At 42.3% G+C, this 26,283-nt stretch overlaps 1 protein-coding gene and 1 pseudogene across 1 annotated transcript in view; one reads left to right on the top strand and one right to left on the bottom strand.

The window, feature by feature from the left end:
• The window catches only part of LRRC31 (leucine rich repeat containing 31), a 101,675-nt gene that overhangs the window by 40,025 nt on the left and 35,367 nt on the right, over positions 1-26,283 (bottom strand). The window lies entirely within an intron of this gene.
• On the top strand, positions 1,854-24,431 carry LOC116590740 (annotated as a pseudogene).

The following is a 26,283-nucleotide window of genomic DNA, read 5'->3' as shown; positions in this document are numbered from 1 at the left end:
GTAAGAGGTGGGGTGCATGGTTGTCTCAGTTGGTAGAGCATGTGACTCTTGATCTCGGGTTTTAAAATTTGAGACCCTTGTTGGGGGTAGAGATTACATAAGGATAAAATCTTTAGGGGCACCTGGGTGGCTCAGTGGGTTAGACCTCTGCCTTCAGCTCAGGTTGTGATCTCAAGGTCCTGGGATCGAGCCCCGCATCTGGCTCTCTGCTCTTCGGGGAGCCTGCTTCCTCCTCTCTCTCTGCCTGCCTCTCTGCCTACTTGTGATCTCTCTGTCAGATAAATAAATAAAATATTTTTAAAAAAAAGAATAAAATCTTTAAAAAATGTAAGAGACAAAACTATAAAATTCTTAAAAGGTAACATAGGAGTAAATCTTTGTGACTTTTGACTTGCCAGTTCTTAGATATGATACCAAAACCCCGAGTAACAAAAGCAACAAAGAGAAGAAATAGATCAATTGGCGTTTATCAAAATTTAAAACTTTTGAGCCTTGGGGGATATTATCAGGAAAATGAAAAAACTCACAGAATGGAGAAAATATTTATAAATCATTTATGTGATTAAAAAAAACTTGCATCTAGGGGCGCCAGGGTGGCTCAGTGTGTTAAGCGGCTCAGGTCATGATCTCAGGGTCTTCGGATCAAGCCCTGAATCGGGCTCTCTGCTCAGCAGGGAGCCTGCTTCCCCCCTCTCTCTGCCTGCCTCACTCTGCCTAATTATGATCTCTCTCTCTGTGTCAAATAAATAATTTTAAAAATCCTTAGATCTAGAACATGTAAAGAACTTTTACAAGTCAATACTAAAAAGACTAACCCAACTCATAACTTAAAATGGGCAAATGATATGAATATACGTTTTTCCAAAGAAAACAGACAGATGGCCAATAAGCTCATGAAAAGACACTCAACATCATTAGTCACCAAGGAAATGCAAATCTACACTAGGATGAGATACCACTTCATATCCAGTAGGATGGTTAGAATAAAAAAGTCAGATAACAATGTGGAGAATTCAAAACACTGCATGTACTGCTGGCTAGAACAGAAAATGGCAAAACTGGCAAAATGGCACTTTGCTTTTTTTGTTTTTGTTTGGGTTTATTTTGTTTTGTTTTGTTTTTGAGGGGGTGCACAATCACTTTGGACAACAGTCTGGGGGTTCCCCTGTGCCCTGCACCAGGAAAACATTACAACTCAGACAAAATCCCAAGCCTCAGAGGTCTATCTAGACAAATCCTGATCATGAAATCAGCTTAAGGTAAAGAAAGTCCAAAGATAATTAGAGAGCTGTAATTAGCTGTTCAGTTAGTCACAGAAAATAATACAGGTCCAGGGAGGTTTGAAACATGTACTCCCCTCTGGTCCTTAAGCTAGATGCTCAATGTAGCTCATTCCAGCTGCATTTCTTTCTTTCTTTCTTTTTTTTTTTCTAAAGGACCCTGAGATTACAACCTGAGCGGAAGGCAGAGGCCTAACCCACTGAGCCACCCAGGCGCCCCCCAGCTGCATTTCTTATGCTCCCTTTTAAACCTCTTCAAAGCAGTCTGAAGCGACTGCCTGACAGAGGAACTCAATGAGACAAACATTTGTATGATAAGCATGTGTATGTACGTTACACAGCCCTGAGTTCTGACAAAGCTCACCTTTGATGAACTTGTCCTTATATAGCTTCTATATTCCTAACATAGAGAACAGATAAACAGAAGGGAACATGCTTTGATGAAATGCGGAAGAAAAGGAGAAATACGGTGGTTTCACTCTTGGCAGAGAAAAGACCAAAGACAAGAAATGCAGCACTAGATACATACAGGGTTTTCAGCTTCCCCTAAGTGGCCTCAGGTGATCTCTGAAAATGGTTTGCCAGTCACTTGACCCAGAAAACCCTACAAAATCATGCAAATCAAGAGGTTCAAATCTTCGTGCTCACTTTAAGAACTCACATGAAACTGCCCTGGCCATCAAGGGCATGCATATCTGAGAAGCCACCAGGTATCTGAAAGATGTCACTTTGCAGAAGCCACGTGTGCCATTCCATTGCTATAGTGGTGGACCTGGCAGGTGTGTCTGGGCCAAACAGTGGGACTGGGCACAGGCTTGGAAGGCTCAAAAGTAGTGCTGGATTTTTACCACGTGTGCTTAAAAATGCATAGCGTAATGCTGAACTTAAGGATTTCGAGGCAGATTCTCTAGTCACTGAGCACATCCAAGTGCACAAAGCCCCAAAGATGCAGCGTAGAACTTATGGGGCTCCTGGTCAAACGAACCCAGCCATGAGCTCTCCCTGCCATGCTGAGATGATGATCCTTACTGAAAAAGAGAAGGTTTTTCCCAAACCAGAAGAGGAGCTCACCCAGAAGAAAAAGATATCGCAGAAGAAACTAAAGAAACAAAAGCTTGTGGCCTGGGAGTCGATTCTGCATAAAATAAATACAGAAAGTACAGGGTTTGCGAAAGCTGAAGTGAGAGCTGGAAGGCTTTCGAAAGCGCGGCTCTCATTTAAATCTGGCTCCTCTGAGACGTGGTGTGATGAGCACCACGACTTGCACGTTCAAAATCTCCTTCAACCCTCTTCCAGCAGCTTTTCCGTATTGCAGGGACTACGAGCCTTTTTTTTTTTTCTTTTTCAAAAAAGGTTTATTTATCTATTCATTTTCTTTTAGAGAGAGAGAGATGTGCAAGCTGGAGGAGGGATTGAGGGAGGGAGAGAGTCTTGTGCCGACTCCCTGCTGAGTGTGGAGCCCCACTCTGGGCTGGATCTCATGACACGGAGATCGTGACCTGAGCCAAAACCAAGAGTCAGACACTTAACCAACGGAGTCACCCAGGCGCCCTGAGACTACAAATTTAAGGATTTTTCCCAGCCTCCCCGAAAGCTAGGTTCTGGATGTGATCTAAGTCTGGCTGATCTCCCACGTTTGTGCAAGCCTTGAATCTGTAAGCAGGGTACTTGGGGACAGGGGCAGGTCACGTGACACCCAATTTCCTGATGTATGTGGTCTCAAGCCAGCAGCTGTGACAGCGGCTTCCAGTTTCACAGGCAGCATCTTTTTTTTTTGTTTTTAAAGATTTTATTTATTTATTTGACAGAGATCACAACTAGGCAGAAAGGCAGGCAGAGAGAGTGAGGCGGGGGGGAAGCAGGCTCCCTGCTGAGCAGAGAGCCCAATGTCGGGCTCGATCCCAGGACCCTGAGATCATGACCTGAGCCAAAGGCAGAGGCTTAACCCACTGAGCCACCCAGGCGCCCCACAGGCAGCATCCTTAATGTCACCCCGGCAGCAGTGTTCTTGCTGGGCCATTTCCGTGGGGGTGGCTCTAGGTTCTTCCTGGAAACATAGTGTAGAACCCATTTCTCCATGATTCCGTAAGCCATTTAATACCTGTAATAAATGCCTTTCTACCAAGCTAGCCAGAGCTGATCCTGGATCAGGCTGAATACCTCCAATGGCAGGAGGCGACGGTAACTTCTGAAGGAGTGGGAGACACCACTGGGCATACTTATGACAGGCGGACCTGCTCAATATTTCAACTTGGTTCAGTGCCTCCCAACAAGAAGGAGCTCAGTGCCCACTCCACAAGGGCTGCTGGGGTAAAGAGAAGGATTATAGAAGGGTGATGCATGACCGCTGTTTGTTTCAAGAAAACCCAAATAAATTTAGAACAACTTACTGAGGTCTTTAATGAAGCCCAGAAGGCCCGTCCAGTGTGGCTTCTCTGTGTTTCACAAGCCCGATAGACCATTCCCCTACTTTTTCTTGTCCAGCCATGCTGGCCTTTCCTTTTTTGGATTGACTATGCCCTTCTCTGTTCCCAGCCTGGAACATTCTTTAACTGATGACTCCTACGTGTTCTCAAGTCAATCCTCCCATCAAATCTCAGACCTTGGGTTGTTCATGTTATGTGCTCTCTTGACATGTTCTATCTCTCTTCGTAATGAGTCACAGCCAGAATTAAATACTGATTTATGGAAGTTAAAAATAGAGGTCTGCCCTGCAGACAAAGTTCAGGAGAGCAGAGCCTGCCTTATGGGCTAGCATATTCCTGACGTCTCACAGTGCTTGGTGCGTGGCTGGTACTCAGTAAGTGTAGTTTGAGTCAAGGCGCTCCATCTTCCTGGGTCAGTTTTGTTGCATCTCTGAATACGTACCCCCAGATTGTGGCAGCAAGGGAAGATAGCCTGCAGAATCGGCCACAGGTTCCTAAATACTTCTGCGTGGGAGTGACCTGCTTCCCTTCCTACTAACATTTTATTGGCCAAAGCAAGTCACAAGGTCATCTACATTCAAAAGGGTGATCAGGAATGGGAGAAGGACTGGAAATTTTGACCTCTTGCAGCTCCCCACCTGAGAGGCTAACCTAAACATTAAGGTTGGGATGGGGGAAGTACTGATTAGTCTATAAGTAGTGGCTTGAGTTTTACTTCCTAAAGCAAGCACATTGCATTCTTTGTTCTAAGGCACATTTTTCCCCTTTCAGTTTTATTGTTAGGTTCTCTCCTGGCTAATGAGCATTCATATCTTGGCAGTCCTAAGCTCAGGGCTTTACCAGAAATGTCCCTGTGAAAATGAACTTTAGGTCAATAGCAGAATTTGCTTACCCAAGCTGGCTCATCATCTATTCATTGCCTTAATGAGGACAAGCAGATTTAGTCCCTTTGTTACACATGAACCATGGGTGTACTGTTGCTTTCATTCATTTGTTTTGAAATTAGCTGTTCTTGGGTCTTTGCAGAATGGTGACTGCAGATTGCATCAACAATCAACCACACATTTATTGAACATCTGTTACCTATAATTCCTTTACTAGGTATTGAGAGGTAAAAATACAATTTATGGCACTTGTCCTCAAGGAACTAACTCCAGCTGGGAAAACAAGATGTATCCCACCCCCACCCAAATATCACCTAAACTCATGACCATGTAAATTTAAACACAGACTCAGTGGTGGGGCAATAAAAAGGATTTCAGAGGCAAGAAAATTCTACATAGTGTTGTATAGTCAGGGTCTCTGGGGGTATGTGGAAGGTGATCTGTGCCTGGGGGGTGGTAGATCTCAGCAAGTAAAATATGGGTCTCCCCCTGCCCAACCCAAGGCCTAGGCTGCCTTAGAGAGAGCTTGAGAGAGCAGAGAGAGGAGCATGATCAACAACAGTGATAGGGAGGGAACATTTACCATCCATGGTTGGAGAGAGGAGGCTGTCAAAGCAGCAGGGAGAAATATTGAAAGCAGGGGACTTAGCCCAGTGGGGACCTCCAGTTGGTCCAGACATCTCAGTCCTGAGGTTGGGTTGTCCTCGGGTCATAACTGCAAGTGAGAATCCAGAAATTCTAGGTCATCTAGGAAACCCAGGATTGGGATTAACATCCAAATCCCATGTCATGTCAAACTTCTTTGTGTTGTGTCTGACATCTCTCAGCCCACGGTTGCCCTGCCCATTATTGCAACAAGCAGGCCTGTGCAGGCCTAACCTGACAGCACGCCTAGGCTGAACCCAAGGACTCTTCCCGGCTCTGGAGCTCTGCTGCCATTTTGAAAGATGCTGAGGAAGCTGCCCAGACATTCTTCTGTGGCCACAAGCCTCAAGTACCAGGGACTTAACTCCCCTGGGGCAAACCTTAGCCAAGAAGGCACTTGTGAGGGGCATGCACCAGATACATGCTCCCCTCCTCCCAGGCTGACAATTCTGAGGGTGTTTTACATATTTCCACAGGGGTTCCCCAGAGAGAGTGAACCACCGTTGCCTTCTTTAACACACTTTGGACTGGCTTTTCCTCCTCCCATTTCATCTTCCGGGTCCCCAGAGAAGTAAGTCCTCATGCCCAAATAAGGAAAGAAAACTCTTTAAACTTGTTCACTTCTTTCATCATTACAGTATTTACCCCTTTGCCTCAGGGTTATTTATTGAGGTTAAAAAAAGCAAATTCTTTGCTCCTTGATCTTATAGTTTAATAAGTTATATTGAAGATCTTTTCATATTAGTACATATACATCTAATTTTTGAAATAGTATCCACTCTGTGGAATATCATAATTTATATAATCAGTTCTCTATTCACTCTTGTGATAAATACTTCAATGGACATCTTTTGGGGGGATCATCAAAGATCCTTTACTGAACTATTTTCCTTTGTCGTTCTTAACTAGTGGGGCATTCCACGGCACCAGTGTTGAGGTTATCAGCCATCAGCGTGGCAGCCCACAGATTGGGCAGTCCCCAGGATCTTTTTAATGGTTCCAGAGAATTCTCTGGCTAAAGATCAGTGCTGCACCTGTCAGGCAACGTTGACAATCCCATCAAAAGTGGTATTTCCCCTGTGCTGAATATTTTTCTGCCTCTCTCTGTTTCTTGGCAGTGTCTTGAGGGCTCTCATGATCAGGAAGAGGGAGAAAAGTATCACTTCAATCAGGGCCTGTCTGTTCAGAAAGGTCATTTTCACTGTTATCCTCAGACCCTTCCAATCACTGGTTGTCTTGGTGAGATCATCACCAACCTTTCTGGGAGACAGACTCAGGCTCAGACAAGATCACACTCCTGATCTTGGGAGCCAGGGCAGACAGGCACGGACTTTCCCATGGTCACCTCAGGTACACGACTTTGATCCTGTTGGGGTGACCTGGTGTGGCAGGGTGGAGGCAGCTGGTGTCAGATGAGCCCAGAATCAGGGTGACCAAAGACAGTTGCATCCTCACCTCCCACTCTGAGCTGAAAGCCAAAAGCCCAACGGACATCTCTATGTATGTATGCGCCCTCTTTACCCAAACTGTCCTTAATCTTCATTTTAATGTGATTTCTCCTGACCCAAATGTTGGGAGAAAAATCCTAGCCTGTACTTTATTAGGATAGGCCAGGATGGACAGCCTTCAGGCAGTAAAGCTGAACTCAGGGAGTTTTGCAGGACGTACTAATGTGCCTTTATACCTGTGAGAGTTTAGCCAACTGAGAAGTTAGAACAGTGTGCACACAGGCTACCCTCACTTCTGACACCAGTTGCAAGTTCAGGGGTACCTAGTACCTGTAACTACCCTTGGGTTTGATCATTAGCTAAACTCACACAACTCACTGAAAGCTGTTATGCCCTGGTCAGGCTGTAACACAACTGATGGATATTGATTGGAATCAGTTAAGGGAAGAAGTACCCAGGGCAGAAGTCAAGATTGAGTACAAAATGAACTCCCCATGAACCCATGACACTGCCACTTTCTTGGCATTGATGTGACAAAATATGCAGTGAGTATTGCCAACCAAGGAGGTTTACCCAAGCCTTGGAGTCCAGAGTCTCTGTTAGGGTCCCATCCAGTGGCAGATCTTGGGTTCTAGCCCCTCGGGAGTTCACCTGTTATCACAAGGCTCAAATCCCCAACCCCTATCGAGTTGTGACTATCCCTTTGCAGCAGAGCCCTCAGGCAAACAAAAACACTCCTATCAGGAAGCTGAGGACAAAGGCCAGACCTCTCTTGGGAGTGAAGGCTAGATTCTTCACTGCACAAAACCAAAAACAGAATCGAGTCCATTAAATATTTCTGGGAAATTTATAATTAATAATGTCCAGTTTCTTGGGGCACCAGGGTGGCTCAGTCAGTTAAGCATCTGGCTCTTGATTTGGGCTCAGGTCATGACCTCAGGGTCATGGGATGGAGCCCCAGGTCAGGCTCAGTGGGGAGTCTGCTTGAGGTCCTTCTCTCCCTCGCCCTCTGCCCCTCCCCCTGCTTTCTTTCTCTCTCTCAACTAAATAAATAAATCTTTAAAAAATAATGTACAGTTTCTTTCCTTAGAATTATGTTTAACCAAACGAAATAGGACGAACTATCAGTTGACTCACTAACAAAAAGTGTCCTTGACAACAATTGGTTCAACATGTGGCAAAGAGAAAACCATGCCAGGATCCAACCATGTCAAATGATCCACCCCCACTACCTCCAATTCACTCTCTGCCCACACATGCCTCCTCTGGCAAACAGCAAGCTGCACTGGGACCTCATGTTTTCCCCTTGGTCAGGAATCTTTGTGTATTTTAAGGGAAATAAAATCCTTATGTTTTGGAATCATTTACAGTTAACTCATTAAAAAATTTCACAGTGGAAATTTTGTGGTTCTCTTCTTCTTTAAATTTTGGTGGGAAAAGAGTAAAGAAGTTTATACCAGATACTTTTACCACAAATCCAGTTTCAGGCCAGAAAATAATACATGATAATATTGGTGTTAGTATCATATGGACCATATTCTTCCAGACATTGAGTACTCATATCACACCATAGCCACAAAGCTTTCTGGGGCAATTCCAGACAAAAGTTGTCTTAGTACATTTAGGCTGCGCCAACAGAATATCATAGACTGGGTGACTAATAAACAAAAATTTATTTCTCATGCTTCTGGAAGCTGGGAAGTTCAAGATCAAGGTGCTGACAGGCAGATTCTGTGTCTGGTGAGAACATGCTTCCTGGTCCCCAGAAAGCCATTTTTTTCACTGTGCCCTCACACAGCAGAAGGGGCTAGGGAGTTCTTTTGGGTCCCTTTTCAAAGGCATTAAGCCCATTCATAAGATTTCCACCCTCATGACCTAATCACCTTCCAAAGGCCCCACCTCCAAATACCATCACATTGGGAATTGGTTTCAACACAAGAGTTTTGAGGGAATGCAGTCAGTCAGTCTATAGAAGAAGGGATCTCTCAGCCTTTGTGAAATGTTCCCCCACACTTCTGATCTGAGCTAATATTACCTGTGTGCTTATCTCTCCAACTAGAGTATAAAATCCAGCGTTGGAAGGTACTTCATACCTTGACACACACTGCACCTTGCCAAGCACAGAACACTTTGATAACTGCTTGGCAGAATGCATAGTGGGGCTTCAATAACTATTTGTGGATGATGAAACAGTTTAGAAATTTTGTAGGTTTCTTTTGCAGGTGTTTATTTATTTGATCCCCACAAGGCTTATTGTTACTTTGTCCTAGGTTTGGAAAGCAGGCTCCTTTACCTTCCCCCTCCCCCACCCTGCCCCCCATTCTTTAGTTACAAAGGACTGTACCACTAGGTACATACACACATTCAGTAATGCCCAGGACCAGCACTGGATACCTATCAATCACATATCTTCTGTATGACACTGACAGGGTAAAATTACACATGACTGAATAGGAATAGAAACAATCGAGAGAACTCCTGGAGGGTGGAAAAAGAGGGATTCTGCCGTGAGGAATTTTCTCTGGTTTTTAATATATTTTATTTTTTTGCCTCACTGAGAAAGTATGCAATTAACCTCAAGAACCAACGCTCAACAAAAACCTACTAACTCTTTTGTTCCTCAAATAAGCTTTATGTAATTTATACATTAACCAAAGTTAGACCTTTCCTGGAGGTGCAGTCACTACCAATTCCCGAATTCTGTGGCTAGGAGCAGTATCATTTAAACACAGTACTGGGTTTCCACTATGTAATTACTTTAAATTAAACCACTGGTTTGGGCAGGACTGTGAGACCACGTTCTGCCCTAGAAGAGCCCTTAATGACTAACTGTTGTTGTCTAGGAAAACAGTGGAAACTCTGCTGCCATTCAAGAAAAATGTGGTCAGAGGACTGTTCCCTTGATTGCTAGAGCAACTCCAGGGTGTTTTAGTGGGTCAATTTTCAGAGTAGTCTGGCCATAGTAAAGATTTTGTAAATCCGGTGTTAGATACATTCTTTAAGGCTTTGGGAGTAACTGTTAACTATACATATAAACATTCCTTTTTTTCTCTGGCCTCGTATCCATTTTTTCCAGCCTCACACTTCTGAGGCTCCAGCTGCTTTATCTGGTAAATATTTTATTAAACTGGGACAGTTGTTGACTCTCTTTCAAAGGTACTCCTATAAAACAGGATAGATTTTTAGTGGTATGCTATGACTTACATGTGGTCCTGTAAGACATGAGCTCAAAGTCTCCCCCAGAGAAGAGATTTGGGGCCAAAAAAAACCTTCCACTAAGGTCCTTGAGGTGAAAACAATTTTCATAACAACACGAAGAAGTTATTTGCTTGCTTCACTCTCATACACTAATGACTGTACAGTGGAAATTGCCAGAAACTACATGACATGATATCACACCAGATGGAATAAGAAGCAGATAGGAGAATCCAGCTGTCTTCTTTTAAGCCAGACACTCCAGAGATTGACAAAAATGGAAAACAATGCCATTCTTCAAACTAAATTTTTTGAAAAGATATTATTCATAAATACATCTTACTTACATTGGGAGAGAAATCGGAGTGGGACATGAACCACAAGAGACCATGGACTCCAGGAAACCAAGACTTTTACAAGGGAGGGGGTGGGGGGATGAGGTAGCCTGGTGATGGGTGTTCAGGAGGGCACGGATTGCATGGAGCACTGGGTGTTCTGCGCTAACAATGAATCATTGAACACTACATCAAAAATTAATGATGTACTGTATGGTGACTAACATAATACAATAAAAATTATCTTACTTCGTGAACAAGTAAACTGTTGTTTTTGAATGAATTAATATTTTTTAACTTTTTTTTTTGAGAGAGAGAGAGAGACTGAGTGGCAGAGGGAGAGGAAGAGAGAGAGTCTTCAACAGGTTTCATGTCCAGTGCAAAGCTTGATGCAAGGCTCGATCTCACAACCCTGAGATCATGACTTGAGCCAAAATCAAGAGGTGAACTCTTAATCAACTGAGCCACCCAGATGCCCCAAACTGATAAATATTTTTTTAAATTCTCTTGGTTGAATTTCTTGTACAGTAAATATTGATGTATATACCCATTTAAACAAAAGTTTTTTGAGGCATTCAGTACATTTTAAAAACAAAATGGACCCTGAGACCAAAAATAGTTTGAGAATTGCTGGTGTGAGGGAAACACGGCAATATGCTTGCCATGTACTAGCCACCTTTCCACATGTTCCACCTTGAAGAGCACACAACACACACACACCAATCAAGCTCTTTCCCAACACTTACTTAAGAAAAAAACCGTTTCATTCAATAATTAATATTAAACAACTCATCAAAGCAATTGAAAGAAAAAGGTTCCCCAACTGAGTAACAAAGGAGGAAACCAGAGTATGTCACCCAAAAATACGCCTCTTTGAGCTTTTACGTTGAGCTGAAGGCAATAAAGCAGCAGCAAACGTGGGAAAATCCTCTATCTTCCAACTTTTCTGCCTAAAGGCAGGATATGAATTCCCTTTTCTTGGAGGTGACTACAGACTCATCAGCTCAGAGACAGCACCAGAGAAATCTGCCAACAAATCAATTTCATCAGCTTCCGCCCCTGTATTTCCTTTCCTCAGTTTGTTTCCCTTGGAAGGCTAACACAGCCCTCCTTGGTCCTGTCATTTCTTCACACATTTGTTGTTCTGCGTGGAAGATACTACAGAAGGAGTAGAAGCCCCCCTTTTTATTTAGTTTCTCTTTTTCTGAGTTTCTCCCATGCACACGTAAGATACATATGCTAACAAACTTGGATTACTTTGTTTTAATTATTCTTTGTTACATTAACCCAGCTGAAAACACAGAAGGTGGAAGGAAAGGTTTTCCCTCCCCTATCAATATGTATTGATAAAACTACTATATAAAATGTAGTTTGGATATGGGAGCAAGGAAGGAAAAAGCACAAAGTAAGAACTAAATGTGAAGGATGGTTTTGGTATTAGGCTATATTTGCACATGTATTCAACTATAATTTGGACATTCAAAAAATTTTACCTCTTCTATTAGCTAAAAACCCTATGACACTGTTTTCCTAATTTTCTAAACAGTCTTCATCACATAAGGCCAAGCACAAGACAGCATGTCCCTCAAGGAAATATTAAGCATTTGTAAACAAATAAATTCCTCTATTGGTGCTGATATGGAACGATTTCTAAGATATGTTCAGTGAAAATAGCAAAAATCTAACATAGAGTAGAGTGCTTTCTACATGCTGGGCCCTGCTCTAAGCATTTACTAGACGTCAGCTTGTTTCATCCTCCCCACAGCCGGAAGAGGCAGGCACTCCTGTTCGCCTCCTGGCAGAGATCAGGGAGCAGCCTCGGTGACTTTTGTCCAAGGTCACCCTGGTAAAAATGGACAGAGTCAAGACTGGACAGAGTCAAGGCTCCAGAGCCTCAGCGTTTAATAACTCTACCATACCACCACTCTGTGCTTCAAGGCACAGAGTAGCTACCTTTTGTAACATGGAAGGGGGAGGAAAGAGTTATCATATTTACTTACATATATGCATAAAACAGCTTGGAAAAAATAAGCAAAAGCCACTCAGGTTGATTGCCTCGAGAAGGGAAGTTGCAGTCAAAGGGCAGGGGAGAAAAGGAACTCTTTGCAATTTTGGACCTTGGGAATACATTATTTGCTTAAAATGGACAATAAAATGTAAGTAATAAAAACACAACCCCCAAGTCCAACTTCCTTCCAAAGGGCCTCCCAGGCCCTCAATTCCAGATATACCATGCCCAACAACTGACATTTGGTTGTTGCCTCATTTTTTTTTTTTTTTTTTTTAACATAAGTGGTCTTTCTCTACTAGATTATAAACTCTCTGAATGTCTTACCATCTCGGTGCTCATAGGTCTCGGCATTCCCTGCAGCATTAGCAAATGCTTAATAAAGACCATTTTATTAACGTAAACCTGTTCCCAAGAAACTGCAATCTTGAACCTGAGCCGGCTTCCTGGAGCAAATTGTCTTTTGTGATGAAAATATGTGGATGGGGTCTGTAGAGGGGAAAAGCCCAGCATGGGCAAAAGAGAAGCACATGCTAACCTCTTTTCTGAAAAAGTTCGTATTCAATATCTGAAAACAAAAGTTTTGAAATTGAAGTAGTCATCATGGGAAATAGAAATCCTTTACTGGACTCCCTACAAGTATTTTATATAGTTTGGAAGGGTTTTTTTGCTTGTTTACATAATAGAAAGAGCACTGTTGTCTTTTCTTGGGGCTCTAAGCACTTAATCCAGTTGAGAAGTCAAAAGGAAAGGAAGATTTTTCCATGATGATGTAATCTATTTGTCTCTCTCTCTCTCTCTTTTTAAAAATAAATTGATAATGCTGAGCGTTTGTAGAAAAATCATTTAGAATCCCAAGGCACTTTATAAATGAAGCCATGAGAGGGGTGGGTTAATATCACACAACCGAGGGGCCAGCCAAGCCTCCTTCAGGTGAAGGTGGTTGTGATGGAATAAAGGCTCTTTAGGTTTCACTCTGGGCCTTCCCCCTGCCCCAGTTTTGTGAACTGAACTTCTGATTAATGTCTTGTATGGATCCTAAAATTGGTCATATTTTATTTTTCAGTAAGAGTGTCTGGGGTTACAAAAATAGGGCTTAAGTTCTCATATAGAAAATAAGTCAGTAGGAGTGAAATAAGGCAAGCAGAGAGAGTCAATTATATGGTTTCACTTACTTGTGGAGCATAAGGAATAACACAGAGGACATTAGGAGAAGGAAAGGAAAAGTGACAGGGGGGGGAATCGGAGGGGGGACGAAAGATGAGAGACTGTGGACTTTGGGAAACAAACTGAGGATTATGAAGGGGAGAGGGGTGAGCGGATGGGTGGGTGGTGGGTATTAGGGAGGGCACATATTGCATGGAGCACTGGGTGTGGTGCATAAACAGTGAATCTTGGAATATGAAAAAAATAAAATTAAGATGCTAAAAAAAAATTAAGGGGAAAAAAAGAAAAGAATTCAGTAGGCGAGAAATTTTCCCATTCTTTGAAAAGACACTCAAAAGTTTCAGCGTCTCTGCCTGGGTCCCCTCAATCAGTAGAAAAACACGACTTATACACAAAATATTAGCAACATGATGTTCCGCTCTCCAGGCATATTTATATTCTCCTAGGATCAGCAATCCTTAACTCACAGGAATGACCTCAGATGATGAACCATTCAGAAATTTCTACTTCCTCTTAAAGATTATCTTACTCAGGGGTGCCTGGGTGGCTCAGTGGGTTAAAGCCTCTGCTTCCAGCTCAGGTCATGATCCCAGGATCCTGGGATTGAGCCCTGCATCGGGCTCTCTGCTCAGCAGGGAGCCTGCTTTCATTCCTCTCTCTCCGCCTGCCTCTCTACCTACCTGTGATCTCTGTCAAATAAATAAAAAAAATAATAAATAATTGAAAAAAATCTTAAAAAAAAAAAAAAGATTATCTTACTTTGAGGTCTTCTTCCTCTTAACTTTCTTGCTACAATTGCAAATTATGAGCAAAATTCTATATTTAAGTTTAGAAACTGTCAGAAGAGCACATTTTATTTTATTCAAATTTGCTTTTGATCTTTTCACAAGAGAGAGGGAATAGTAGCCATCACTTCAAAAGCCAAATGCTATTCTGATTTTTTTTTTTTTATTGTTTTGGAGAACAAAAGATGGGCTTTTTATGTTGGAAATTTTGGAGCCGATTTTATGTTCAGATACTTTGAGGAGATTAAGGACAGGTCCTGACATAAACCATCAGTACTTCCAACACCTGCCTTACTTTTAGATGTTCCGTAATTTTCCAGCCACCTTTCAGAGTTATTGACAAGTACAAAGTTCTGCCATTTAGATGGGTATCAAAACAATTTGGCAGTAAGGCGTCCTCACAACTTATACTGAATATCATAGCTGAGGGAACCCGCTACTTAGGATGGAGCCAAATCTCTACCTCAGAGCTGGTCTTAAACAGGTTACTTAACCAAGTCACTGGTGTAGCAGCCTGAGTCATTAATATTCATCCTTTGGTTTTATCGGCACAGAAAGCCAATGAAAATGTCCTTTTTAAAAAAAGATTTTATTTATTTATTCAACAGTGAATGAGAGAGAGAGAGAGAGAGAGCGCGCGCAAGCGCACAAAAGAAGGGAAAAGGGGAGGGAGAAGCTGAGCAAGGAACCCAATGTGGGACTCGATCCCAGGACCCTGGGATCATGACCTGAGCCAAAGGCAGACGCTTAACCAACTCAGCCACTCAGGTGCTCTGAAAAGGTCTTTTTACAGTTATTTGCTTTATCAATTTTTTTAATTGAAGCTGATTCCCCTTTTAAAGGGAGTTCAACTTTTGCAGCTTCAGAGTTCTCCTTCCTAGAAAGAAAGGAGACATGATTCTACTTCTGTATCTGTGGAGCTAGCCTGCATGCCCCCTTGCTGAACATTGGTCCCACGAGGACTGCTTGCCAGATTGCTGGATGGTGAAAGAGCTTGGTGGGCTGCCAGGACACTATTGGCATCTCCACCCTGCTCATGGCCAAGCGCTTGGCAGGAAGCAGGGCTGAGCTCTCCAGGCTGTGGTGCTGTAGGCCAGCAGCCTGGTCTCTTCTAGGATTCCTGGCTCCTCAGCCAGCAAACGTGGAGCTCTGCCATGGCCGAGATTCTTGCCCCTCCAAACTCCCTGTTGGGTTGGCTAAGAGAGCTATGTCTAATGACCTCCTAGGCGACTATCATTTTAAAACATTGTTTATCTCAGCTCTTTCTCAACATCCAAGATTTCCATTTGGAGTTTTGTTATGTATCTAACATATTAACTCCTAGGATGTGTGTATAATTTATAAATAAGCATATAGAGGGGATTCATGCTTGAAAATGTTTTCTTCTTCTTTTTTTTTTTTATCATGAAGAAACTGTATTTAGATTTAGCCAGCTGGTCTCAGTTTAGATGATGCCAGTTTTGTTGGCAACATCCAAAGCATCATAGTCAGGGGCCAGCCGAACGTATGCCTTCTTCTCTCCATCAGGCCTGATTAAGGTGTTGACCTTGGCTACATCAATGTCATAAAGCTTCTTCACAGCCTGTTTGATCTGGTGCTTGTTGGCCTTGACATCCACAATGAACACAAGTGTGTTGTTGTCTTCTATTTTCTTCATGGCTGACTCAGTAGTCTGGGGAACTTGATGATGGCATAGTGATCAAGCTTGTTTCTCCTGGGGGTGCTCTTCCGAGGGTATTTGGGCTGCCTTCGGAGACGCAGAGTCTTGGGTCCTCGGAAAGTAGGTGATGTGCGGATCTTCTTTTTTTTGTGACTGTGGACGCCTTTCAGCACCGCTTTCTTGGCTTTCAAAGCCTTTGCTTTGGCTTCGGCTTTGGAAGGGGCAGGGGCTTCCTTCTTAGCTTTCGGCGCCATCTTCGTAAAAGGGGTTGAAAATGTTTTCTAATGGGAGTTCATAATCAAAGAAGTTTGGATACCACTGATCCAGGAGTGAAAGTTCTGGTAAGGGTCTGTGCCCTTTTCCCAAAAGCAGTTAAAAAGCTTATGTCCAAGACTCAAGAACCAAATTGAAACAGCTCCAAATAGCCAATGATGGGACAGTTTGAGTACTAATACCAACAATGAATTAAATAAATATATAAATATATTAAATAAATTAGAAAGTCATGTGAGTTCATAATGGAACTTTTTTTTTTATTGTGCATTTTTTTTTTAAGATTTTATTTATTTATTTGTCAGAGAGAGAAAGCACTCACAAACAGGGAGAGCAGCAAACAGAGGGAGAGGCAGGCTCTCTACTGAGCAAGGAGCCTGACTCAGGACTTGATCCCAGGACCCTGAGATTATGACCTGAACTGAAGGCAGCTTAACCCACTGAGCCACCCAGGCATCCCAATAATGAAATTTTTTAAAGTAAAGTCACCGGTCCTCATTGGAAGATATTAGTAAACCAGTTATTCTAAAATGAGTCAAAACTTGAATCTGTCTTTCCTGTGTGAGCTGTACCCTCACACTCAAGGAATAATAGAATTAGAATACGACCATTTGGCAAATCTCAAACGAAATAAGATCTAGGTTTTGGCTATCCGCAGCCACCATCGCAGGGGAGAACTGAACAGGATGTGCCTCCTGATGGAAGATTCAACACCATCTTTATATAAAGTGACCTCGCCAAAATATTAAACCTGAATCAGATCGAGCACCTAAATCTAATATTTCAGGAATATGAAGGCGTGGGGAACATGGTAACACCACCAGGGGGGTGCCATTATCAAAACCAGAGACTTGGCAGAAAAAATAACCTGTTTTCTTAAATACATTCCAAGGAAATAGAAGGGAGAGGAGAACCTAGAACTTCACAGAAAGTTAGTACACATCAACAAATGCAAATACATGGGCATTTTTTGGATTCTCAAGCAAATCAACTTTTTAAAAAAACTATGAGACAAATCAAGGCAACTTGAACCTTGACTAGACAATAAATGATGTTTAGAATTGTGGGTGATCAAGATGTAGTCATGGTTTCATGATAATTGTTTTAGGGTCTTTCTCTCTTAGAGGTATAGACTGCAGTCTTTGTGGATGAAATCCCATAGCTGGCATTTGGTTTAGTATATTCCAGTGTGGGGAAGGAGAAGCAGAAGGCATAAATGAAACCAGAGCAGGCAAGAGTTTGTCATTGTTGCGGCTACATTACTAGTGCATTCAGGTTTATTGTTCTAGTCTATCTCCTTTAGAGTATGTTTGAAATTAGCCATAATGAGCGTTATTTTTTAAGGCTATGTCCAACCACCATCCTCTTCTGTATTCCTAAACTGTACAACAGAGACAAGAAAATGTTCCTCAGAAACAAGAATTTTATATGCTCTAGTGGAATCCAACAAAACTAGATAAAATGGACCAATGAGTCTCTGCTCCAATCTCACCTCTAAGGGAAAGCCAAGCAAGAGAGGCCATGATTATCCTGATGATTTTTCCATACAGGATTTCCGCTCTGGAAAGGGAAATCCTGCAGCATTTAGTGCATTCCAGAAAATAGTCCATATAGGAACCATGTTCTCATTGAGACAAAGGACACCCTGTTGAATGCCCTGATTGCTGAGTCAGTTCTCTCCACCCCACCTCCACTCTGGAGAGCTGGCCAGGGCAGCAATGTTGGAGATGGATTTCAATACATCTGTTCATTAAAATATTTTTAAAAAGAGATGACAGAGTATTTAATTTCATTTGATTTGTCATGTTTTGAAATCTGCAAGGACAGGGCACCTGGGTGGCTCAGTGGGTTAAAGCCTCTGCCTTGGGCTCAGGTCATGACCCCAGAGTCCTGGGATTGAGCCCCACATCAGGCTCTCTGCTCAGTGGGGAGCCTGCTCCCCCTCCTTCTCTGCCTGCCTCTCTGCCTACTTGTGATCTCTGTCAAATAAATAAATAAAATCTTAAAAAAAAAAAAAAAGAAATCTGTGAAGTCGTTGGGCTTATAGTGGTTGCCTGTAAGTGGTCTTTGAATGAACATTTGTGCACAGAATGTTTCATAGGATTTACACTCATGCCACAGGAGAGAGGTCAATCTAGTGATTCACCAGAATATGGTCTGGATGGAGAACACAAATTTAAGGGGCATAACATTATCATGATAGTGGGACCTGCCATCCTTTGGATCCCTGATATTAGAACTGAAATGTTCTGATACTGGTGCTCTGAGGTTTTTCCTGGATATGTTAGTTGCTTGGGGCCACTACAACAAAGACTCACAACTGGGTGACTTAAACAACACAAGTTTTTAGTCTTACAGTGTGGAAGCTAGTAGTCTAAGATCAAGGTGTTGGCAGGGCTGGTGCCTTCTGAGGACCTGAAAGAAAAAGTTAGTTCCATGCCGTTCGCTTAACTTGAGATGATTTGCTCACACTTTTATAATACGTTGGCTTGTAGAAGCATCATTCTGGTTTCCGCCTTCATGTTCACATGCCATTCTCCCTGCATGTCTGTGTCCAAAGTTCCCTTCTTAAAAGGACACCAGTCACTAGATTAGAGCCCATTCTAAAGACTTTAATAACTTTAACTTGGGTGAGGACTTCTGTAAAACCCTATCCCCATATCAGGTCACATTCTGAGGTACTGGGTGGGGGTTAGGTTAGGACTTCAACAAATAAATTCTGGAGGGGCACAATTCAACCCATAATACTAGGTATCTCGTATCTTCCCAGACCTCCCTGTCCTTGGGGACAACTGCACTAGCTTAGACAGAGTTTTCCAAGGAAGTCTCTTGGTGACAAGATCTCGATCGAGCTTCTGAAGCTTTCTCAATACGGCTGTGGTTAACATTGCCTGTTCTGGTTCTTGGTGGCCTGGCTTTGTGGCTGTTACTTCCCTGTCACTGGAACCTGCTTCTCTACTCCCTCTTCTTTTACTTCAGTGATCCTTAATGCTGAAGAAGAGTCTCTTCCTCACCAGCAAAATGCTTTTTTGGTCTTACTTCCTGTGGCTTGGCGTTATACTGGCTATTCTTTTCTTTGAGCTTTCTTTGAAAGGTAGCCTGCTCCTTTTGGAGGAACTTGGGAAAAATTTCCCAGATCTAGACAAATGTGGGCAGGTAATAGGGATTTCTCATCTATTGACCTTGAGCTTTTTTTTTTTTTTTAAGATTTTATTTATTTATTTGAGAGTGGGGGAGCAGAGAGAGAGAGGGAGAGGGAGAAACAGACTCCTTGCTGAGCAGATAGTCTGACATGGGACTTGATCCCAGGACCTGGGGATCATGACCTGAGCCGAAGGCAGACACTTAATGACTGAGTCACCCAGGCACCCCTTGAGCTCTTCTTTAGGGACCAGTTTTCCTTCCCTCATTCAAGACATGGTACATGATTGGCTTCGCAGGGTACCTATGTCCCCGTAAACTGAAGGAAGCCTTCATCACATCTTTGAGAGTCCTCATCTTGATGGTCTAGGAGCTTTTAACTTCTCAAAATTCACTTCCCTGTTTTTCCAAGACCCTGAGGGGTCCTCATGCAACAGAAGTCCTAGTAACCTGCTAGGATATTCCAGACTTCTCACAGCTAATATGCAAACCAGTGGCCACCTAGCTCTCCCTATAGGATTACATCTTCATGTAACTATCACTCCTGCTGTTTGTAGTCTCTGCCCAGAGCAAGCAAACAAAGGACAGCCTTATCCTTTTGGATATAAAGTAGACTTCCAACCTGATAGGCTACATTCTTACTCACAGTACTCCCAAAATTAGAGCTAGAAAGAGGACATCCATGGACTCATGTCCCCTTAGCTAAAGAGTGCCAAGCGGCATTAGCACAGAACCTTAAGAAACTTATACTCCCCTTGTGTTTTCTAAGAGGGGACAGTTATAGCCCAGGTCACCAGACAACAGTAATAATTGCGTGCTGAGATCTCAACTGCAAGAAGAAAAAAATGAATAGCCTGAGGCCGCAGGACTCAGAGCAGGAGAACCAAGAAAAGGCCCAGAGCCTCCAATGGCAGAGACCTAGGGGGGCAGGAGTAGGGTAGGGAGTGGGAGGGAAGGTGCTCTGCTCCAATTCACTCAACTCCAACCTAAGGCAGTGGGTGAGAGTGAGAAGCTTGTAAAGCCAGACAGACTTGGGCTCAATTCCAGGTGTCTCTAACCAGGAATTTGAACTCACCTGTGTCCTTGCCTTAGCGCTCTTGTTTATAAATGAAAGTCATAAACTAGTACCGGCTTACAGGTTTGTTGTGATGAATGCACGAGGCAGTGTATAAATACTTGGCACAGGGTTTACTACAGGGTAAGGACTCAATAAATGTTAGCTCTCAGCGTTATTGTCGTATGAAGTGCAAGGCTCTGTTCTGCTGGAGGAACAGAGGGGACTCCTTTAGCCTCGGCTGCCTGCATTTATGGACAAAGAAGTCCCTCTCTCTGAAATCCAATCAGCACCTCGAGGTCAGTGTTAGCCTATGAGAAAAACATGCTGTGTGTTTCCCCCAAAGGCCAGGACAGAACTCTTGAATTTCTCTGGCATTTTGTAAGGTGGACACGCATCTTCCAATGTCACATTTCAGAATCTGCCCGTCTTTACACCTTTGACAATTCAGTGGAATGTGGCTCACTCATCAGTCTCACCGAAGAAAATGAAACAGCCACAAAATTGAAACCATGTCCCAAAAGGCATGCCTCAAAGGACTTGAACGCAAATGAGATCTCTCTAATGGAGGGCAGTTAACACGAGCAGCCTTCCCTTCAGGAGTAGGAAGGGGGATACTCTATATGCTGGAGCTTGGGGAGGGGCATAGGAGTGGGGAGGGAAGGCTGTTGCCACGGTTTCTGACAGAAGTAGAGGCAGCAATACCATTTTTTGCACTATAATAGATGGAAAAGATAAGGTCTCACCCTTGTTACTCTTAGTTGTCTTTAGAAGGGTGATTAGTAGATGAGCGGAAAGTGGAAAGACTAGCCACAGGAAAAAGGGATGCATTAGCCTTACAGACAGGAGAGAAAAATTACTTATTTTTTTGTTGTACCTAAAGAATTCATGAGTCAGCCAGGAAATTACTTGACATACCGGCAGTTGCTCCTATATTGCAGCTGACTTCTCTTCTTGACAGATTGGTTTGGGCTCGGCTGGCTGGTCCCACCGTCTCTTCCGGGCACTTGCTTCTTCAATGGGTCGAACTCGGGGAAGCCACTTGGATAATCAGCACGGTCACCAGCTGCAACTTCTTTTTGCTCTGAAGCGTGTTCCTCCTTCCAATCCAGAGAACCTGGGTTTGCAGCCGCAGGTGGGACACGAAGAAGCAGCAAACATTTGGACAGGGTTTGTCCCTGTTACGTCAGGGGTGACTTTGTTTAGTTAAAAGTTGGGGACATCTGATACTCAGATTTTGTGTGTGACTCTCTGCTGCAGTCTGGACCAGAGAACTAAGAGGGAGACACCACAAAAAAATGAAAATGAAGTACACTTGTGTGAAACAAGAACTGGCATTTTGTTGTGTGTGTGGGGGCTGGGGGAGATGCACCCCAAGAAGGCTGTGTTTGCTGCATAGTAAGTGCCATGCCTGATTTTCCTCAACATGTCCTACATTTTCAAGCATTTGATCTTTCACTGTTTTCTAAACCTTGACTCAAAATCACAAGGTAATTGGACCTTTCCTTTAGGTGATAGGTTTTAAAACCTCCAATCTGTTGTAGGAAACATGACTGACCAGGTGGTAAGGACAAGGAGTGTGAACATTCAGGTTGATTTCCTGGGGTGTGAACTCCAGTTTCTAGAACTATACCCAACACCAGGAGGCTTATTTCCTTTTGTCAGGATCAGCTTTTCTAGATACCATCCTTATAAGCATCTTTGGGATTCCACTGTAAGTGACACGTAAGGCAAGCTCTCCCTTTAGCTGCTGAATATTTTTGTCACACTTAATCATGTCCCCATGATTTTAGAAGACATGAAAAACCAGCTGCTTATATCTGCATATATTGAAAATGTTTTATTTAATTTTATGTGTGTTTATATTATTTTATTTAATATCTTAATTGATTACACATCAAAATATTTAAATTGTATTTAATATAGTAATACGTTGGGACAATTTTTGACTTTTAAAGATATATGACATTTTGAAATTGGGACTCAATGAGTATACTCTCCATATTAGGATATTATGAGATTTTATATAGGTCGATGTATAATGACTAAGATTGCAGCATGATAGGAACTGTTGATTTGGTGACTTGAATAGTATAAAAGGCATTGCTGTTCATAATGTGATTTTTTTTTGGTAATGATGATCAACTCTCAACAAGATATAGAACAGAAGACAACAATTTTCTCTCAATTTACATCATAGTTGAATATCTGGAAAAGTTGGTGTATTTCAAAAACCACACAAGAGAAAGCTTTGTGTTTCATGCAGAGTTCTAATTCTGAGCTTTACTAATTATAATTTATCTTCCTGAATTCCCGTGAAACACTTAAAAATTGGGTATGAGATAATACAGTGTTTTGTTGAACGGGACTATCCACACCTTGCAGGATGTCTCCTATCCCTGCGACTATCCATAAATTCCATAATGTTCTCTAAACAACCGAACAACCAAACACCTTCAACAGGCTTCCACAAAGTCCCTGTGGAGGCATCATTGTCCCCAGTAAGAATGCCTGGTCTAAGATCCCTGCTAGTTCCAGAATGTGGTGGTTCTATTTATGCCAAACTTAATTAGTTTTAATGCCTAGTGTGTGCTTTTCCATTCAGGGTGGCAAAGACAAATACATGTCTTGTTCCTTTACAATGACTTCCCAGTATCTCCCTAATGTCTAGCACAGTCCCTGATACATAGTAGATACTCCGTAAATAGTTCTGAATGTGAGCAGACACCAAGGGAGGGGAATCAAGCAGTACAAAACACCATTCTTTCCCTGACCTTCTAATTGGAGGCAGCAGCCATTTCTACTACATTATCATTGGTAAATGAGGAACAACATGTGACAACAGAATCATGTCGGTGCAAAATAAGAGTTCATTCAGGGTGCATCTTCTGGTAGAAACTGTAAGGGCAATAAAGTGATAAGAGATTACTGAGGCACCCAGGGAGGAAGGTTTTGTACACTCTATGGAATTGGAGCTAGACCCTGAAGGAAGGGTTGAACTTGGGTGAGAAAGGAGGTAGGCTTTCCAGAGAAATGGGGAGGAAGCGGGGCTCAGAGTCAAGCAGGGTGCAGGGGCCAGATTTAGAAAGACTCTGAATAGCAATTATTGGAGACCTACTTAAAAGCTTTCAAGGAGAGGCCAAAGTTACCGCTATTCTAGAAACCCAAGCAGAATGTTGCGGGGGGTGGGGTGGGTAGAAAAAGTGTGGATGTTTGAGGGCCAGAAGTGGTCTAAGCAGCATTGTGCAGGGCCAGCTTGCAACAACTCACAAGAGCTGATTATAAAATTCTGAGGGATTTTCATGTTGGTTGTTAAACACACCCGTTATTAAAAATTGAATCACATAGACTCACAATTGAATCCATTATCTTAAAAATAAACATAATACATACTCAAAACTTATCACTTCTTAATTATTTTACCACGTTTTACTATTTTCTACGGTTTTGAGATGATTTACATCTACTTATCAGAATGATGGAAACAATGTGTAACCATGTGCTTCTCTTCAGGGACAGTGGTGGCTTGAGACCTGCCATGGCCGTGAGGATGGATACCACAGAATCAGAGAATGCTATGAATTAGAGCTTGATACATTGTTTTGTTGATCGTAGACTTAAGAGAGTGATGAAGAAAATGTTAATAATCCAGATGAAACATTAAGTGTCATGTCTCTGAGAAGCCATTACTTAGAAAACAGCACAAAAAATTGAGAAACTATTCTTTCAATATTTATATTTTTTCCACTTTATTGAGGTATAATGGACAAAATTATAAGATATTTAAATGTTCAGTGTGATGATTTGATAAACACACAGGTTGTACAAAGAGTCTCCCTGTCAAGTTAATTAACCTATCCATCATCTCACATATTTACCTTTCTTGGGGGTGGCGCTAAGAGCATTTAAGTTCTATACTCTTAGAGAATCCAGACTATACAATACCATGTTATTAATCATAGTTGTTATGTTTTACATTAGATACCCAGATTTTATTCATCCTAAATGAAAATTCATACCCTTTTACCAAACTTTCCCTATTTCTTTCCCCTTCCAGCCCCTGGCAACCACTTTTCCACTTTCTGTTTCTATGAGTTTGATCTTTTTTTCTTTTTCAGTTCTACATCTAAGTGATACCAGGCTTAATGGGGGAAAGTCCTATATCTGGCTTGGGGCTAAGAACCAGAATATATAGAGAACTCCAGCAACAAGACAACAACAACAAACAAACCCGAGCAACTCGATTAAAAAATGGGCAAGGGGGACGCCTGGGTGGCTCAGTTGGTTAAGCAGCTGCCTTCGGCTCAGGTCATGATCCCAGCGTCCTGGGATCGAGTCCCACATCGGGCTCCTTGCTCCGCAGGGAGTCTGCTTCTCCCTCTGACTCTGCCTTCCACTCTGTCTGCCTGTGCTCGCTCTCGCTCGCTCTCTCTCTGACAAATAAATAAATAAAATCTTAAAAAAAAAATGGGCAAGGGACTTGAACAGACATTCCTCTAAAGAAGACAAACAAATGGCCAATAAGCACATGAAATATGTTCAACACCACTGATCACAAGGGGAATGCATATCAAAACTACAATCAGGTACCCCTTCCCACCCAGTAGGATCACTATTGTAAAACACACACACCTCTCCACACACAAGACAGAAATAGCAAGTGTTGGCAAAGATGTGGAGAAATGGAATCCTTGTGCCTTGCAGGCAAGAATCTAAAATAGTGCAGCTGCTGTGGAAAACTATAGAGTAGTTCCTCAAAAAGTTAAAAATAGAATTACCATATGATCCAGAAATTTCCCTTCTGGATATATACTCAAAGGAATTGAAAACAGGGTCTTAAAGAGATATTAGCACACCTATTTTCATAGTAGCATTATTCATAATAGCCAAGGGTAGAAGCAACCCAAAAGTCCATCAATGGATGAATGAATTTTTAAGAGGTGGTATATACATACAATGGAATTTTATTCAGCCTTAGAAAGGGAGGAAATTAAACTTGAGGACATCACACTTAGTGAAATAAGCCAGTCACAGAAGAACAAGTACTGTATTGATTCCACTTATATGTGGTACCCGGAGTAGTCAAAATCGTAGAAACAAAATGTAGAATGGTGGTTGCCAGGAGTTGAGGAGAGGGGGAGAAGGGCAGGAGGGGGAGTCTTTAAATGGGAACAGAGTTTCAGTTTTGCAAGATGAAAAGAGTTCTGGGGATTGGTCGTACAACAATGTGAATGAAACTGCTGCTAAAATGTATGCTTAAAAATGGCTAAGATGATACATTTTATGTTGAGGGTACTTTACCACAAGTTTTTTTAAAAAAAAAAGATCTTTCACGCCATGTGGTACTCATAAGAGTGATTCATTATTTAGATATAAAATATAGACATCCAAGACTCCTTTGCAACAGGAAGCTGTTCAGAGCACTAAGCTGGAGTAAGGGAACCTGGGGCCACTTCTGGTTTCATCGATGATGCAGTGCACGTGAAATGCAGTTATAGCATTATTGTACCTTTTGAGGATTTGATCAAATGCTATCACTGCTTTCAAAGAAACTGTTTCAGGTATGAATGGGATAATATTTATAAAACAACAGTGGTGCCTTACCAAAAAGAAGACTGTAGAAAAGAAAAAAGCCACCCACTGGGTGGCTCAGTCGGTTGAGCATCTGACACTTGGCTATAGCTCAGGTCATGATCTCAGGGTCATGAGTTTGAGCCCTGAGTCAGGCCCCTGTGTTCAGCTCAGACTGCTTGAGAGTCTCTCTCTCCCCCATTCACCCGCTCTCTCTCTCTCATAAATAAATAAATAAAATCTTTAAAAAAGAAAAAGTATATCACTGGTATTATTATGCTACTTCTGCAAACATTTTACATTGTTAAAAAGAAATCTTTCCATTTAACTGGTCAGGGCTAAATATCTATTAATGATAGGCTGTTTGTCACAGCAAGTAATATTTAGTTTCCAGAAACCAATCTTTAAAAG

This window comes from Mustela erminea, chromosome 1 (genome assembly GCF_009829155.1).
Source record: "Mustela erminea isolate mMusErm1 chromosome 1, mMusErm1.Pri, whole genome shotgun sequence".
In the NCBI taxonomy this organism is placed as follows: Eukaryota; Metazoa; Chordata; class Mammalia; order Carnivora; family Mustelidae; genus Mustela; species Mustela erminea.
This window is presented reverse-complemented; position numbering and strand designations above follow the sequence as displayed.